We start from the raw sequence: 17,112 nt of genomic DNA, 5'->3' as shown, positions 1-17,112 counted from the left end.
TACCAGAAAATTAAACCTACTGAATGACTCAGGGCACCATCAGGAACACTGCCTATTATACTGGGCTATCATCCAGTCCTATTGAGCTCATGAATTTTTTTTTTTTAACCTCTACCCAAATCACTGCGATTGCTGAATTTTTGGCTGTCTCTGCCATGTGTGGCTTTTCTCTCTTCGTTTTGGCTGGGCTATCAGCTCTTTCTCTCATGGAAGCACCTGCCGCAGCTGTTTTCCTAATACTCATTTATAACTTTGATAAAAACTGCATAACTGAGCTTGTGAAGAATGAATTTAAAATACAAGTAAATAGGCCCTGCCTGAGATGTAAGGGAATCTCTTAAGCAACATGTGTGACGATTAAGTTGTCCTTAGTAGCATTTATTTAACTTAATTCAAAATTTTTTTCCCACCCCTTGTTCATGGTGGATAAGTTAGGGAGTAGTTTGATTGCAAGCAACAGAAACTGGTTTTGGTTATCTCTAGAACAAGGGGGACTTTTTTGGAGCCCTGTGACAGAGCACATAAAATGGAAGTGATTCTCTCACCAAGGAGCTCATAGTCTACACAAGGAAATTAGATAAACCATTTGGAGGTAATAATAGAAGAGGCAATTGTATCATTCTTTCTGTTGAGTCTCCATGTTATGTATACAAACTCTAAATGAGCAGGAGTTCTGAGGAAGAAGGGCTCTCTCTCCACTGAGAAGGTCACATTAGGCTTTAAAGTAGAGGCGAGATGGGATTGGGAGCCTAAGGGGGTTATAATTTGCCTAAGTGGGCCGAGCACAGTGTCTTATGCCTCTAATACCAGCACTTTGGGAGGCCGAGGTGGGAGGATCACTTGAGGTCAGGAGTTTGAGACGAGCCTGGCCGACATGGTGAAACCGCTGGCCTGACTGGGGCGTGGTGTCTCATGTCTGTAATCCCAGCACTTTGGGAGGACAAGGCGGGAAGATTGCTTGAGGTCAGGAGTTCAGTGCTGCTGCAGTGAGCAGTGATCACACAACTGCAATCCAGGCTGGATGACAGAGTGAGACCCTGTCTCGAAAAAAAAAAAAAAAAAAAGAAAGAAAATTAGCCAGGCATGGTGGTATGCCCCTATAGTCCCATCTATTTGGTGGAGGGTGGGGGTTGGTGGGGGAGCTAAGGAGGGAGAATTTCGTGAGGCCAGGAGGTCGAGGCCACAGTGAGCTATGATTATGCCATTGTACTCCAGCAAGGCAACAAAGCAAGACCCTGTCTCAAAAAAAAAAAAAAAAAGTTGAATCTCGACTCAAAAATGCCCCTATAATGCAAAGGCAAAGTTTTGAGCGCCTTCACAGTGTGCTAGGTGCTGGAATACAGCAATGAGTGAGACAAAGATGGTTCTGTGTATATTTCTCATCTATTTTTGCAATGAAATAGATATTTTGTGGGAAAATGCTTAATATAACGTCTGGAAGCTAGGGTGGGCTTAATCAGTGTCAGCGGAATGAGTAAGTGAATACATGAATAAAAATGATAAAGCTAGCAATTTCTCTGATTGTTTAGTAGGGGAGCACAGAAATCACCTCATTCAGTATTTTCCAATTTTCTATCATTTTCATACCATCATCATGATTTTGCAATATACACAAATCACATTACTATTATTTATTGAATAGTCATTCTTAAAGCCTAATCACTTGCTTTTTGCCTAAAAAATTATTTGAAATGAAAACATGCTATTACTGTGACAAAAGGAAAATTATTATCACTTTGTATTTAGATAGAAGTAACCCTGAAAGTGCATATAATGGAAAAAATAAAACAGCAGTGTTATTCACTTCTATGCAGGTATTTCTTCTTGAAGAAGGTTCTGAGCCTGTGGCTTCCTTTCTACTGCTTATAAAGGGAACTTAGCAAGTATTAGAAAGGTGTTAAAGGCAAGCTAGTATCCAACTGAAACGTTCTTTAGTACAAACATGCACAATGATAAAATGCCCCTTAAAATTAAGAGACTTGGCCGCGTGTGGCGGCTCATGCCTATAATCCCAGCACTTTGGGTCACTGAGGCAGAAAGACTGGTTGAGCCCAGGAGTTCAAGACCAGCCTGGGTAACATAGTGAGACTCCCATCTCTCTTTTAGTGTGTGTGTGTGGTTTTTGTTTGTTTGTTTGTTTGTTTTTGAGACGGAGTTTCGGTCTTGTTGCCCAGGCGGAGTGCGATGGTGCGATCTCGGCTCCCGGCAACCTCCGCCTCTGGGATTCAAGCGACTGTCCTGCCTCAGCCTCTCAAGTAGCTGGAATTACAGGCGCCCGCCACTGCCCCCAGCCGGAGACCCCCATCTCTACAAGAAATATTTCAGTCTGGGCACGGTGTCTTACGCCTGCAATGCCCGTGCTTTGGGAGGCTGAGGTGGGTGGATCACTTGAGGTCAGGAGCTCAAGACCAGCCTGGCCAACATGGTGAAACCCCATCTCTACTAAAAAAAACAAAATTAGTCAGGCACGCGCCTGTAGTCCTAGCTACTCAGGAGGCTGAGGCAGGGGAATCACTTGAACCTGGGAGGCAGAGGTTGCAGTGAGCTGAGATTGCGCCACTGCACTCCAACCTGGGTGACAGAGTGAGACTCTGCCTCAAAAAAAAAAAAAAAAAAAAAAAAAAAAAAAAAAAATTTCATTTTCAGCTCAGCTGGGTGCAGTGGCTCATGCCTGTAATCCCAGAATTTTGGGAGGCAGAGGAAGGAGGATGGCTTGAGGCCAGGAATTCAAGACTAGCCTGAGCATCAGAGTGAGGCCCTGTCTAAAAAAAAAAACAAAAAAACAAAAAACTATTTTCTAGCCAGGTGCAGAGCCTTGTCCCTGTAATCCCAGTGACTCTGGAGACTGAGGTGGAAGGATTGCTTGAGTCCAGGAGTCTGAGACTAGGTTGGGCAACAGAGTAAGACCCCATCTCTAAAAAAAAAAAAAAAAAAAAAGAAAAATCCAGTGTCCAACCCTCATCCCAGACCCATTGCCCATTGAATTGGACTCTCTGAGGGAGAGGCCTTGAAATTGGTATTTTATCAACCACCCCACATGACTTCATGTTCAGCAAACACTGAGAACCAAGGAACTCCATGCCTCTCTGAAGAGTAGGTAGATCAAGTGATTGCAAGTTCCAGGGGCGCCCACACTTGCCTCGGTCTTTAAAGGAACTGCCTTTCTACTTTGACCATCCTTCCTAACTCTCATTTTTCCACACTGGGACACACTTCTCCATCCATCCAACCAAGACTCGCTGAGTATCAATGTGGCAGCTACTGGGAGAAAAATATAAATACCACATGACCTTTCCTGTTTAAAAAATAAAGCATACAGTCTTGGGGGAAAACCAGAAGTATGATTATTTAATAAGGATAGTGCTATTCATTCATATATTTATACATTCATTTATCAACTATTATTTATTTATTATATATATGATATATACTTTTCTTTTTTTGAGACGGAGTTTTGCTCTTGTTACCCAGGCTGGAGTAAAATGACGCAATCTCAGCTCACTGCAATCTCCGCCTCCCAGGTTCAAGCAATTCTCCTGCCTCAGTCTCCTGAGTAGCTGGGATTGCAGCCATGCACCACCTCGCCCAGCTAATTTTGTATTTTTAGTAGAGACGGGGTTTCTCCATGTTGCTTAGGCTGGTCTCGAGCTCCCAACCTCAGGTGATCCTCTCACCTCAGCCTCCTAAAGTGCTGGTATTACAGGCATGAGCCACCGCACCTGGCCATATATACATATTTATAACCATATAAATTAAAGATGGGGTCTTGCTAGTTTGCCTAGGCTGGATTTGAACTCCTACCTCAACCTCCTGAATAGCTGGACTATTGGCATGTGCCACCATGCCTGGCTTTCATTGATTACTTTTTGTTTGTATTTTTAAATATTTATTTATTCATTTGCAGAGGCAGAGTCTTGTTCCGTTACCCAGGCTTGAGTTCAGTGGTAGAGTCAGGGCTCATTGCAGCCTCGACCTCTAGGCTCAAGCAATCCTCCCACCCAGCCTCCTGAGCAGCTGGGACTACAGGTGTGTGTCACCACATCTGGTTAATTTTTTAAATGTTATTTAATAGATATGGAATCTTGCTATGTTGCCAAGGCTGGTATTGAACTCCTGGCCTCAAGTGGTCCTCTCACTTTGGCCTCCCAAAGTGCTGGGATTACAGGAGTGAGCCACTGCACCTGGCATCATCAATTACTTTTTTTTTTTTTTTTTTTTTTTTTTTTTTTTTTTTTGACAAAGTCTGGCTCTAGCCCCTAGGCTGGAGTGCGGTGGCACAATCTCAGCTCCCTGTAGCCTCTGCTTCCTGGGCTCAAGCCATCCTCCCACCTTAGTCTCTTGAGTAGCTAGGACTACAGGCATGCCTCACCACACTCCATCTAATATATATATATTTAGAGCTGGGGTTTCACCACGTTGTCCAGGCTGGTCTTGAACTCATGAGCTTGCATGATCCGCCTGCCTCGGCCTCCCAAATTGCTGAGATTACAGGCATGAGCCACTGCACCCAGCCTCAACTACTTTTTGAATATCTACTATGCACCACACTGGGTGCCAGGGACACAGGTAAGAGCAAGAGAGCCAGTGCCCATCCCCATGGCTCTGGCAGCAAAGAGAGAGGTTGAGCAGCAATCAAGTGTGGGATAAGTTATGGTAGAGAAGGGCAAGGCATTCTGGAGACACACACCAAGCGACTCAAAGAAAGAAGGAGCATTGCCTTGAGGAACTGACATTTAAGTTGATATCTCAAAGATAAAAAGGAGCCACCCAGGCCAGTGTAGCCCTCATAAGAGCAGAATCATGTTGCCTTCTTATTCTCCCAGTGTTTGGCTCACATTAGGAGCTCAACGGATTTTTGTTAAATGGCAGAGGGAAAATATCAAAGTTGATGGCTGGAGGGATAGGTAGGGCCTAGATCAGGGAATTTCATAAACTGTCAAAAGAAGTTTGGCTTTATATTGGAGTCAAGGGGGAGCCACTGCAGATTAGGAAGAGTGGCCAGATTTGTGCTGTAGAAGCATCATTTTGGCTGTGATGTGGGATTGGATTGGAGGGGGATGTGGGAAATGAGATCAGCAGCTGGGTGACAGTGGTCTGCTCTAGGGACTGGAGAAATGAGGATTATCCAGGCAGGATAGACTGGGCTTGGTGATTAATTGATTGGATTTGGGGTGAGGGAAGAAGCAGAGGCAACCCTTGGACAGCTGGTTCAGGAAGCTTGGGGATTGGTGACACCATCCACTAGAGCAGAAAGCACTGGTGACTGGGCAGGTGTGGGGCAAACATGCACTGTTTGTCTTTTTAATTTTTTTATTTATTTAATTTCTGTTGTTTTTATTTTATTTTATTTTATTTTATTTTATTTTAGAGACAGGGCCTTGCTCTGTCACCCAGGCTGGAGTGCAATGGTGTGATCATAACTCACTGCAGCCTTGAAATCCTGAGCTCAAAGGATCCTCCTGCCTCAGCCTCCTGAGTAGCTGGGACTACAGGTGCCCACCACCATGCCCAGCTAATTTTTGTATTTTTAGTAGAGACGGGGTTTCTCCATGTTGTCCAGACTGGTCTCAAAACTCCTGACCTCAAATGATCCACTGGCATCGTCCTCCCAAAGGGCTGGGATTACAGGCATGAGTCACCGCACCCAGCTCAACCTTTCCTTTACACAAAGGGTGCAACCTACATCATAAACTGACTTTTTGAGTTTGTCGAATCTTTTGACGAGCACAAACAATAACCACCATTTACTGAACAACATAATATGTATGAGGCACCCCCGCACGTGTTAGCTGTGTGGCTTTGGGGAGATTACTTAGCCTCTTTGTTCCTTAATTTTCCAACCTTCAAAATGAGGCAAAAATTACTTACTTCAAAGGGTTGTTGTTGTGAGGGTGGAATGAATTTCTTACTAGATGTAGACTCCTGGAATAGCTCCTAGAACATAGTAAGCACAATCTGTCATGTGCTGTTGATCACCTTTATTATTGCTGTTGCTGTTTTGTCCAATTACTCTGCACAGCAGGAATTAGTAGCATCATTTTCCAGGTAAGAAAAGAGAAGCTCAGAGAGGTAAAATAACTTGTCCAGAGTCCACCCCTAACCTCTAAGGAGTTTTGTGTCTTTTTTTGTTTGTTTTCTTTGTTTTTTGTTTTTGTTGTTGTTGTTGTTGTTGCTGTTGTTGTTTTGAGACAGGATCTCACTCGTTGCCCAGACTGTAGTGTGGTGGCATGATCTTGGCTCACTGCAACCTCTGCCTCCAGGTTCAAGCGATTCTTCCACCTCAGTCTCCTGAGTAGCTGGGATTACAGGCACACGCCACTACTGCCTGGTTAATTTTGTATTTTTAGTAGAAACAGGGTTTTGCCATGTTGGCTAGGCTGGTCTCGAACTCCTGACCTCAAATGATCCACCCACCTCGGCCTCCCAAAGTGCTGGGATTACAGAGCTTATTTCGGGGGATGTATACAGGACCGGGGGATGTATACAGGACTGTCTCATGGAACTCAGGCATCTGATACAACTTCATATATCAGTCAGTACCTCTCAGTGGCAAATCAGAGAAACCAACTCTGGTTTTGCTAAAACAAAAGGGAACTTAAAGACAGAAAGAAGGGGGCACACAAGGCAGAAGGCTGATGGCAACTGAGGCAGAGGCAAGGCAGCCTGGAGGGGTGGGCAGGAGGCCTACCAGGACCGCCTGGGCAGGTAGCCACCACTGCAGTCACTTGCGTGGGATTTGTGACCTGGGAGAGGCCAGCTGAAAACACGTGTCTGTGTGTGGCAGTCCCTGGCAGTGGGCAGAAGAATTTGGCTCCCCGCAGTATGGTGAAAGTGGCCTGGAATGACCCTTCTTCAAAAGGTGACCCACTGTTTTAGTTTATTTGGGCAGCTGTTACAAAATGCCGTAGACTGGGTGGATCACAAACAGAAGAAATGTATTTCTCATGGTTCTGGAGGCTGGGAAGTCCAAGATCAAGGTGCCAGCACATTTGGTGTCTGGTTAGGGCCAAGTTCCTGGTTTGTAGAAAGCACCTTCTGTCTGTATCCTCACATGGTGGAAGGGGTGAATGAGCTCCTGTGAGCCTCTTTTATAAGGCGACTAATCCCAAAGGACTCACCTCCTGATACCATCATCTTAAAAGGATTTCAACATATGAATTTGGGGGGAATATAAATATTGAGACATAGCACTCATAGTGGAAATGGGTGCCTGTTTTGGAAGGTAATGGGTACTGGACTGTTAAAAACACACAAACCTGCACCTCCTGAGGCCCTGACCGGGGACTTGCCAGGGACAGGAATGCTCACAGGACTGTCTCCAAGTCCCATTTCAGCCCTTATTGTATTTCTGCTTCACGCTTCTCTTTTTCTTTTCCTGAAAACAGGCTGTCTCTGCAACCTATTATCGTTCCCAGTGTAGAAAAGGCCTTAGAATTTCTTTTCTTTTCTTTTTTTTTTTTTTTTTTTTTTTGAGATGGAGTCTGGCTCTATCACGCAGGATGGAGTGCAATGGTGCAATCTCAGCTCACTGCAACCTCTGCCCCTTGGTTCAAATGATTCTCCTGCCTCAGTTTCCCGAGTAGCTACGATTATAAGCACCCACCACCATGCCTGGCTAATTTTTGTATTTTTGTAGAGATGGGTTTTCACCATGTTGGCCAAGCTGGTCTTGAACTCCTGATCTCAGGTGATCTGCCCACCTCGGCCTCCCAAAGTGCTGGGATTATAGGCATGAGCCATCGCACCTGGCCAAGGTCTTAGGATTTCTTGACTGGCCCAGCCACCGTGGGACTGAAATCTCTTAGCATGATTTCAAAGTTTGAGGCCAGGGACCCATTGGTTCCACTCAGGTCAGATGTCTACTTGTGGGCCAATCAGTTGAGGCTGGAGGGTGGAGACAATCTGAACACTCTACCAGTGTGGATTGGGAGAGGGGAGCACTTTGTGAGACAGAGTTGGGGACCTCTCATAGGATATGACCCCAGTCTATGGGGTTTGTAAGTCCCTGTCTACTAAACAGTCCCTCATTGGCCCCAAGATCCCAGACCAATCTCAGGGGAGATGCCCTAGCCTTGCATCTCCTGCATATCTGGGGTCTTTGGAGACTCTAGCAACTCAGCAAGGCAGAGACAATAAGACACTTGTCATAGTAAGACATGAGCCAGGAGTGAACATTGCTGGTCAGGGCAACCTAAGAGATGCTGAAAGAGGAGGGGGGGTCGGGGGAGGCAGCATGTGCAGAACTGGGGACTATGTTCTGTGGGAAGATGCACAAAAGGACCAAAGATTCTGTTCCCTGCCATCAGAGAGTGGTGCCTGCAAGCCGCCCATGAACTGGGACTGCAGCCCTTGAGGTCTGAGCCTGAATCCAGGGAAGGAGGAGAGAGTCAGAAGACAAGCTCGAATTGGGAAATTAGGCCAGGGGGGAAGCTGGGGCACATCAGCCCAACTCTCCACTTCACAGATTCAGAGGTTCAGCGATGGGACGCCTGATCCAATACCTGCTGCTGGTGACAGAGCTGGAACCTATACTTAGGTCTCTGGATTCTTCATCTGGGCATTCCCCATGCCATCGTACTACCTCCCGTGTCTCATTTTTTTTTTTTTTAATTACAATCTTTTATTGAATAGCACTGCTCCTTCCATAGCAGGGTGACCCAACCAGGAGGGAGGACGTGAGCTTCCTTCAGAGCCACTGTGGGGTTGGTGTCCCCTTAGATTTCATAGTTAATCCCAATTGTGAGCTTCTGGCTGCGATATCCCTTTTTTCCCCTCCAACAGACCGAGAGAGGATTAAGGACTGGCTGGCCAGGCCACTTACCCCTCATCAGTGCAGTCTTGGGAGCTGTCCTGTGAAGATTGTTCTTGAGACTGGATCATTTGGAACCCAAAAGAAAAACTTTGTAGGCCCGGTCTTGCTCCGGGCCGATCCGAGATTAGCAGAAAGTCGCATATCTGGGGAATCTAAAATGCGGGTCCAAGGAGTGAACTAATGCTGGGGAGCCTGGTTCACTTGGCAGCCAGGGAAGACCATTCTGGGAACCCATGAAGATTTTGCTGAAATAGAATGCATTTTATGGCTAATTCACTCCAGTGTTCTGAAGATAATTCGTAAGTCTTTTCTCTTTTTAATTTTGAATTTTAATTCTAACATTTTATTTTTTTTATTAAAAAAAATTTTTGAGACAGAGTCTTGCTCTGTCACCCAGGCTGGAGTGCAGTAGCTCAATCTTGGCTCACTGCAACCTCCACCTCCTGGCTTCAAGAGCTTCTGCTGCCTCAGCCTCCCAAGTAGCTGGGATTATAGGCGTGTGCCACCACGCCCAGCTAATTTTTGTATTTTTAGTAAAGACGGGGTTTCATCATATTGGTCAGGCTGGTCTTGAACTCCTGATTCAAACGATCATTGCACCTCAGCTTCCCAAAGTGCTGAGATTACAGGTGTGAGCCACTGGGCCCAGCCAACATTTATTTTTGAAGAGGTAATATCTATAGTTAGATGGCTCCAAGTTCAGAAGTGCAAAAGGGTGTGCAGGAAGAAGGACCCCTCCTTGTGCATGTGCCCCACGCAGCTAGTTCCATTCCACGAAAGCAGCCAGTGGGGAACTGGTAAGTTTTTGCCAACCTTCCTCTTGAGGAGAACTTGATTAATGAATGTAAGTTGCCAGTACGTGGCATGTTCTGTAAGATAAACTGTTCACTGGAGTTTATTCCTCCTTAATCCTAGCCACACTGGGCGCCTTCCAGAGCCACCAAGAGGCAATGGGCAGAACATCAGCTCTGAGTGCAGATGTCAGATTCCAAAGCCTTCTCGCATTCTTTCTGGGATCCCATACAAGCTCTGGCCTCTCTCTGAGTGGTGTCATCTGCTAAACAGGAGGCAGGAGTGAAACGGATTGCAAACCGGTTGAGAGGATGATGTGAAATGACGCAGGTTATTATTGACATATCTGTTGCACACATAATTCTTTTTTTGAAAAATTTGTTATTGGCAGGGTGTGGTGGCTAACACCTGAAATCCTAGCACTTTGAGAGGCCGAGGTGGGTGAATCGCTTGAACCCAGAAGTTTCAGACCAGCCTGGGCAACATAGGGAGACCCCGTCTCCACAAAAAATAAGAAAATTAACCAGACATGGCGGCTCACACCTGTAGTCCCAGCTATTAGTGAAGCTAAGGTGGGAGGATCGCTGGCTCGAGCCAGGGAGGTCGAGGCTGCAGTGAGCTGAGATCATGCCACTGCACTCCAGCCTGGGCAACAGAGGGAGGCCCTGTCTCAAAAAAGAAAGAAAGAAAGAAAGAAAGAAAGAAAGAAAGAAAGAAAAGAAAGAAAGAAAGAAAGAAAGAAAGAAAGAAAGAAAGAAAGAAAGAAAGAGAGAGAGAGAGAGAGAGAGAGAGGGAGGGAGGGAGGGAGGGAAGAAGGAAGGAAGGAAGGAAGGAAGGAAGGAAGGAAGGAAGGAAGGAAGGAAGGAAGGAAGGAAGGAAATTTAAAAGACTGAAAACAGACCAAAAAAAAAAAAAACCAATATGAAAATGTATTATTAATATTATTTTTGATGAGCAAATCATAATTGTATGCATTTCTGGAGTACGGTATGATGTTTTTGTATAAGTATACAACGTGGCATGATTAAATCACGCTAACTGACATTTCCGTCACCTCGCTTACCTATCTTTTTTTTTTCCTTCGTAAATAATTTATTGTCATTAAGATCCTAAGTGCCGAAGACAAAAGGCTAAACTGGGCCTCAGGACGTGAACATTTTAGAAAGTTCCATTCTTTTCTTATTATTTTAAATTTGGGGAAAAAAATCTATTATAGGCCAGGTGCGGTGGCTCATGCCTGTAATCCCAGCACTTTGGAAGGCCAAGGAAGGAGGATCACCTGAGGTTTGGAGTTCAAGATCAGCCTGACCAACATGGAGAAACCCTGTCTCTACTAAAAACACAAAATTAGCTGAGTGTGGTGGTGCAGGCCTGTAGTCCCAGCTACTCAGGAGGCTGAGGCAGGAGAATCACTTGAACCTGGGAAGTAGAGGTTGCGGTGAGCCCAGATTGTGCCACTGCACTCCAACCCGGGCAACAAGAGCAAAACTCTGTCTAAAAAAAACAAAACAAAACAAAACAAAAAAAACCCCAACTATTATAAAGGGGCAAAGGACAGGATAAACCCACAGAGGACTCAGCATGGGGACCTCATTCCCCACGACTGAAGTGTCATAAGAAAAGGATAGAGTTGGAGGAAGAATGGCTTGGGGGGAGTCACTGCACAAGAGGATCCTCTTTCCTGAGCTGCATTTAGAAGGCTCAGAGTGGCTGCTCTTCCTAAAGAAATATCGAAACGGGGACAGAGGGCTTAGAAACCCAGTGAAGCCGCTGGCTCCTCGCTCCTTAGGTGGAGATGAGTTGTGCTGCAGCGGTGGGACAACTGGCCCTGGCAGGCTGTCACCCCGACTAAGAATCTTGTCTCTGGACATCGGTGATATCAGAGGCCAGAGTCTCCTGCAGTCCTTGTTGGGTTTTGCTTTCCCATTTTCTCCTATTTTCCATGAGGGGCTTCTTTTTGCTGGGGTTTGGCTGGGAGTCCCTATCTTGGCCCTGTCCAGCCCTGGCCTGCTGAGGGAGCTGGGCTTGCCAATGTGTTTCCGTTTCCTCGTCACAGCTCCTACAGCTTTCTTTTTCTTTCTTTTTTTTTTTTTTTTTTTGTTTTTTTGAGACAAAGTCTCCCTCTTGTCCCCCAGGCTGGAGTGCAGTGGCACAATCTCGGCTCACTGCAACTCCTGCCTCCCGAGTTCATCAATTCCCTGCCTCGGCCTCCTGAGTAGCTGGGATTACAGGTGTCCGCGACCACGCCCAGCTAATTTTTGTATTTTTAGTAGAGATGGGGTTTCACCATCTTGGCCAGGCTGGTCTTGAACTCCTGACCTTGTGATCTACCCGCCTCGGCCTCCCCAAGTACTGGGATTACAGGCGTGAGCCACCACACCCGGCCTTTTAGCTTCTACTGCTTTCTTCTCAGCTGGGACCTCCAGCTCCCGGTTGATGACTTCCTTATTTTCTGTCTCTTCTCCTCGTTCTACATGGCGGGAGAGGTCTCAGAATCATGGCGGAAGGCGAAAGACACTTCCTACATGGTGGCAGCAAGAGAAAAATTACCTACCTTTTTTTATGTTGACACATTTGAAAATTATTCTCTTAGTTATTTTGCAATATATAATACATTATTGTTGACAATAGTCTGCCTGCTGTGCAATAGCTCTCAGAACCTATTCCTCCTGTCTATCTGAAACTTTGATCAAAAACAACTCTCCATTTTCTCCCTCCTTACCCACCAGCCACTGGTAACCATTGTTCTACTCTCTACTCTATAAATTCAAGTTTATTATCATTTTATTTTTATTCTTTTTTTGATTTGTTTGTTTGTGACAGTCTTACTCTGTCGCCAGGCTGGAGTGCAGTGGTATGATCTTGGCGCACTGCAAGCTCCACCTCCGCAGTTCAAGCAATTCTTCTGCCTCAGTTTCCCAAGTAGCTGGGACTACAGGCGTGTGCCGCCATGCCCAGCTAATTTTTGTATTTTTAGTAGAGACGGGATTTCACCATGTTGGCCAGGATGGTCTCGATCTCTTGACCTCATCGTCTGCCTGCCTTGGCCTCCCAAAGAGCTGGGATTACAGGTATGAGGTACCGCACCTGGATTTTTTTTTTTTTTTAGACATTGTCTTTCACTGTCACCCAGGCTGGAATGCAGTGGCGTGATCTCGGCTCACTGCAGGTGCGCGCCACCATACCAGGCTAATTTTTGTAATTTTAGTAGAGACGCGGTTCACCATGTTGACCAGGCTGATCTCAAACTCCTGACCTCAGGTGATCTGCCCTCCACCCCACCACAGGGCCTCCCAGAGCTTCAACGAATTCTCCTACCTCAACCTCTCAAGTAACTGGGACTACAGGTGTGTGCCACCACACCCAGCTCATTTTTTTTTTTTAGAAACAGGGTCTTGTTCTGTTGCCCAGGCTGGTCTCGAACTCCTGGCTCAAGCGATCCTGCTGCCTCAGCCCCTTGAGTCACTGGGATTACAGACGTGAGCCACTTCGCCTGGCAATGCGTTCAGCTTTATCAGATTGTACCTATAAGTGAGATCATGAACTATTTGTCTTTCTGTGCCTGGCTTATTTCATTTTTTATTCTATCTCATTTTTTTTAAAGATGGGATCTTGCTCTGTCACCCAACCTTCTTAGCTCGCTATAGACTTGAACTTCTGGGCTCAAGCAATCCTCCTGCCTCAGCCTCTCAAGTAGCTGGGACTACAACTGCATACCACTGCACCTAGCTAATTTAAAAAAAAAAAAAATTAGAGATGGGATCTCACTATATTGCCAAGGCCAGTCTTGAACTCTTGGTCTCAAGAAATCCTCCTGCCTCGGCCTACCAAAATGCCAGGATTATAGATGTGAGCTACTATGCTCAGCTGGCTTATTTCACTTAGCAAATCCTTTGAACCTGGGAGAAGAGGTTGCAGTGAGCCAAGATGGCGCCACTGCACTCCAGCCTGGGAGCAAGAGCAAGACTTGGCTCCCTGCTCCTTCCATGGCAGATTTCGTCATCAGGCATTGATGACTTCATATAAACTCCACAAGCCACACCAAGGGCAGAACTGTGTGTGGATTGCTTATTCCAAACTTTATCCTTTCACATATGGGGAATGCCCTTGAAGTGCCCTTTGCTTTGCCTCTGGAAATCTGTTTCCTTTCAGGACTCACATCCTCCACAAAGATTTAGGCATATTGGGCCGGGTGCAGTGGCTCACACCTGTAATCCCAGCACTTTCGGAGGCTGTGGCTGGTGGATCACCTGAGGTCGGGAGTTCGAGACCAGCCTGACCAACATGGAGAAACCCTGTCTTTACTAAAAAATACAAAATTAGCTGGGCGTGGTGGTGCATGCCTGTAATCCTAGCTACTCAGGAGGCAGAGGCAGGAGAATTGTTTGAATCTGGGAGGCAGAGGTTTCGATGAGCCAAGATTGTACCTTTGCACTCCAGCCTAGGCAACAAGAGTGAAACTCCATCTCAAAAAAAAAAATAAAATAAATAAATAAATAAATAAATAAATAAATAACGATTTAGGCATTTTTTTCCTTTGCTTTTTAAAATTTTTAAATTTTTAATTTCTGCGGGTACATGGTAGGTATATATGGTTTGTAGACATGACTTACTCCCTTTTAAAGGCTGAATGATATTCCATTGTATATATATATATGCCACATTTTCTTTTCTTTTTTTTTTTTTTTTTGATATGGAGTCTTGCTCTGTCGCCCAGGCTGGAGTGTAGTGGCATGACCTTGGCTCACTGCAACCTCCACCTCCCAGGTTCAAGCAATTCTCCTGTCTCACTCAGCCTCCCTAGTAGCCAGGACTATAGGCACATGCCGCCACACTCGGCTAATTTTTTGTGTTTTAGTGGAGATGGGGTTTCACTGTGTTGCCCAGGCTGGTCTCAAACTCTTGAGCTCAGGCAATCCATCTGCCTTTACCTCCCAAAGTGCTGGAATTACAGGCATGTGCCACCGTGCCTGGCATATACCACATTTTCTTTACCCATTCATCTGTTAATAGAGACTTAAGTTGATTCCGTATCTTGCCTGTTGTGAATAGTGCTGCAATAAACATGGGAGTACAGATACCCCTTTGACATCCTGATTTCAGTTCCTTAGGATAGATACCCAGAAGTGGGATGGATATCTCCTGTGGGTTGTATGGTAGTTCTATTTTTAGCTTTTTGAGGAACCTCTGTACCATTTTTCATGATGACCATACTAATTTACCAACAGCATATAAGAGTTTTCAGCTAGGCATGGTGGTTCACACCTGTATTCCCAACACTTTGGGAGGCCAAGGCTGGAGTGCTGCTTGAAGCCAGGAGTTCGAGACCAGCCTGGACCACAAGGTGAGACCTTGTCTGTACAAGAAAAAAAAAAATTTTTTTTTTTTTTGAGAGCCTCGCTCTGTCACCAGGTTGGAGCGCAGTGGTGCAATCTCGGCTCACTACAACTTCCGCCTTCCAGGTTCAAGCGATTCTTCTGCCTCAGCCTCCTGAGAAGCTGGGACTACTGGCATGCGCCACCACGCCCGGTTAATTTTTTTCAAGACGGAGTCTTGTTCTGTTGCCCAGGCTGGAGTGCAGTGGCTCAATCTTGGCTCACTGCAACCTCCGTTCCTGGGTTCACGCCATTCTCCTGCCTCAGCCTCCCGAGTAGCTGGGACTACAGGTGCCCGCCACCACGCCCGGCTCATTTTTTTGTATTTTTAGTAGAGACAGGGTTTCACCATGTTAGCCAGGATAGTCTTGATCTCCTGACCTCGTGATCCACCCACCTCGGCCTCCCAAAGTGCTGGGATTACAGGCGTGAGCCACCGCACCTGGCTTTTTTTTTTTTTTTTTTTTTTTGAGACAGAGTCTCACACTGTTGCCCAGGCTGGAGTGCAGTGATGTGATCCCAGCTCACTGAAAGCTCCACCTCCTAGGTTCACGCCCTTCTCCTGCCTCAGCTTCCCTAGTAGCTGGGACTACAGGCACCCGCCACCACGCCTGGCTAATTTTTTTGTTTTGTTTTTGTTTTTGTTTTGTTTTGTTTTTAGTAGAGACGGGGTTTCACTGTGTTAGCCAGGATGATCTCGATCTCCTGACCTCGTGATTTGCCTGCCTCGGCCTCCCAAAGTGCTGGGATTACAGGCGTGAGCCACTGCGCCTGGCCCCCCAAATTTTTTAAATTAGCTGAGCATGGTGACATGAGCCTGTGGTCCCAGCTACTTGGGAGGCTGAGGTGCGAGGAGGATTGCTTGACCCCAGAAAATTGAGGCTGCTGTGAGCTGTGATTGCACCACTACACTCCAGCCTGGGCAACAAAGTGAGACCTTGGCTGGGGGAAAAAAAGTTTTCTTTTTTCTGCATCTTCTCCAACACTTAATGTTTATCTTTTAAATAAAAGCCATTCCATTCCAAAAGGTACACATAATTCTTGATATTACCTGTTCATGGTCTGACTTCCCCACTAGCACCTAGAGCTCCTTAAGGGCAAGGCTGTGTCCATCACAAGTACTACTATATGCCCACTCCCTAGAACAGCGGCCGGCACGTGGCAGGTAATAAATCAACATCAAGGCTAATGGTCTGAAACACTTTCTAAACGCCAGACACGGTACCAAGCTCACTCCAGATGAACAGATGAACTCACTTAATTCTCACAATAACCTCCTCGGAGGCTTCTCCCATCCTCAATGCGCAGAGGAGGAAAGAGAATCACAGAGAGGTTGTTCCCTGGCTGGGAGCAGCAACACCAGGATTTGATTTCTGGCAGCCTGACTTTAGCACCAGCTACTCCTAGGGTGGCCACCTTTTCCAGGTTTTCCCAGAACTATCTTGATTTTAAAGCTGAAGTTCAGGCCAGGGACGGTAGCTCACGCCTGTAATCCTAGCACTTTGGGAGGCCAAGGCAGGCAGATCACTTGAGGTCAGGAGTTCGAGATCAGCCTGGACAAGACAGTGAAACCTTGTCTCTACTAAAAATACAAAAATTGACCGGAAATCGCTGGAACCCAGGAGGCAGAGATTACAGTGAGCTGAGATCATGCCACTGTACTCCAGCCTGGGCAACAGAGTGAGACTCCATCTAAAAATAAATAAATGGGCTGGGCACAGTGGCTCACGCCTGTAATCCCAGCACTTCAGGAGGCCGAGGGGGGCGGATCACCACAGGTCGGGAGTTTGAGATCAGCCTGACCAACATGGAGAAACCCCGCCTCTACTAAAAATACAAAATTAGCCGGGTGTGGTGGCGCATGCCTGTAATCCCAGCTACTCGGGAAGCTGAGGCAGGAGAATCCCTTGAACCTGGGAGGCAGAGGTTGTGGTGAGCTGAGATCACACCATTGCACTCCGACCTGGGCAACGAGAGCGAAACTCCATCTCAAATAAATAAATAGATAAATAGATAAATAATAAATACATACATAAATAAATAAAACTGGAAGTCCAGGCCAGGCACCGTGGCTCATGCCTGTAATCTCAGCACTTTGGGAAGTCCAGGTGGTAGGATGGCTTGAGGCCAGGA

Source organism: Macaca thibetana, chromosome 5 (genome assembly GCF_024542745.1).
Source record: "Macaca thibetana thibetana isolate TM-01 chromosome 5, ASM2454274v1, whole genome shotgun sequence".
NCBI lineage: Eukaryota > Metazoa > Chordata > Mammalia > Primates > Cercopithecidae > Macaca > Macaca thibetana.
This window is presented reverse-complemented; position numbering follows the sequence as displayed.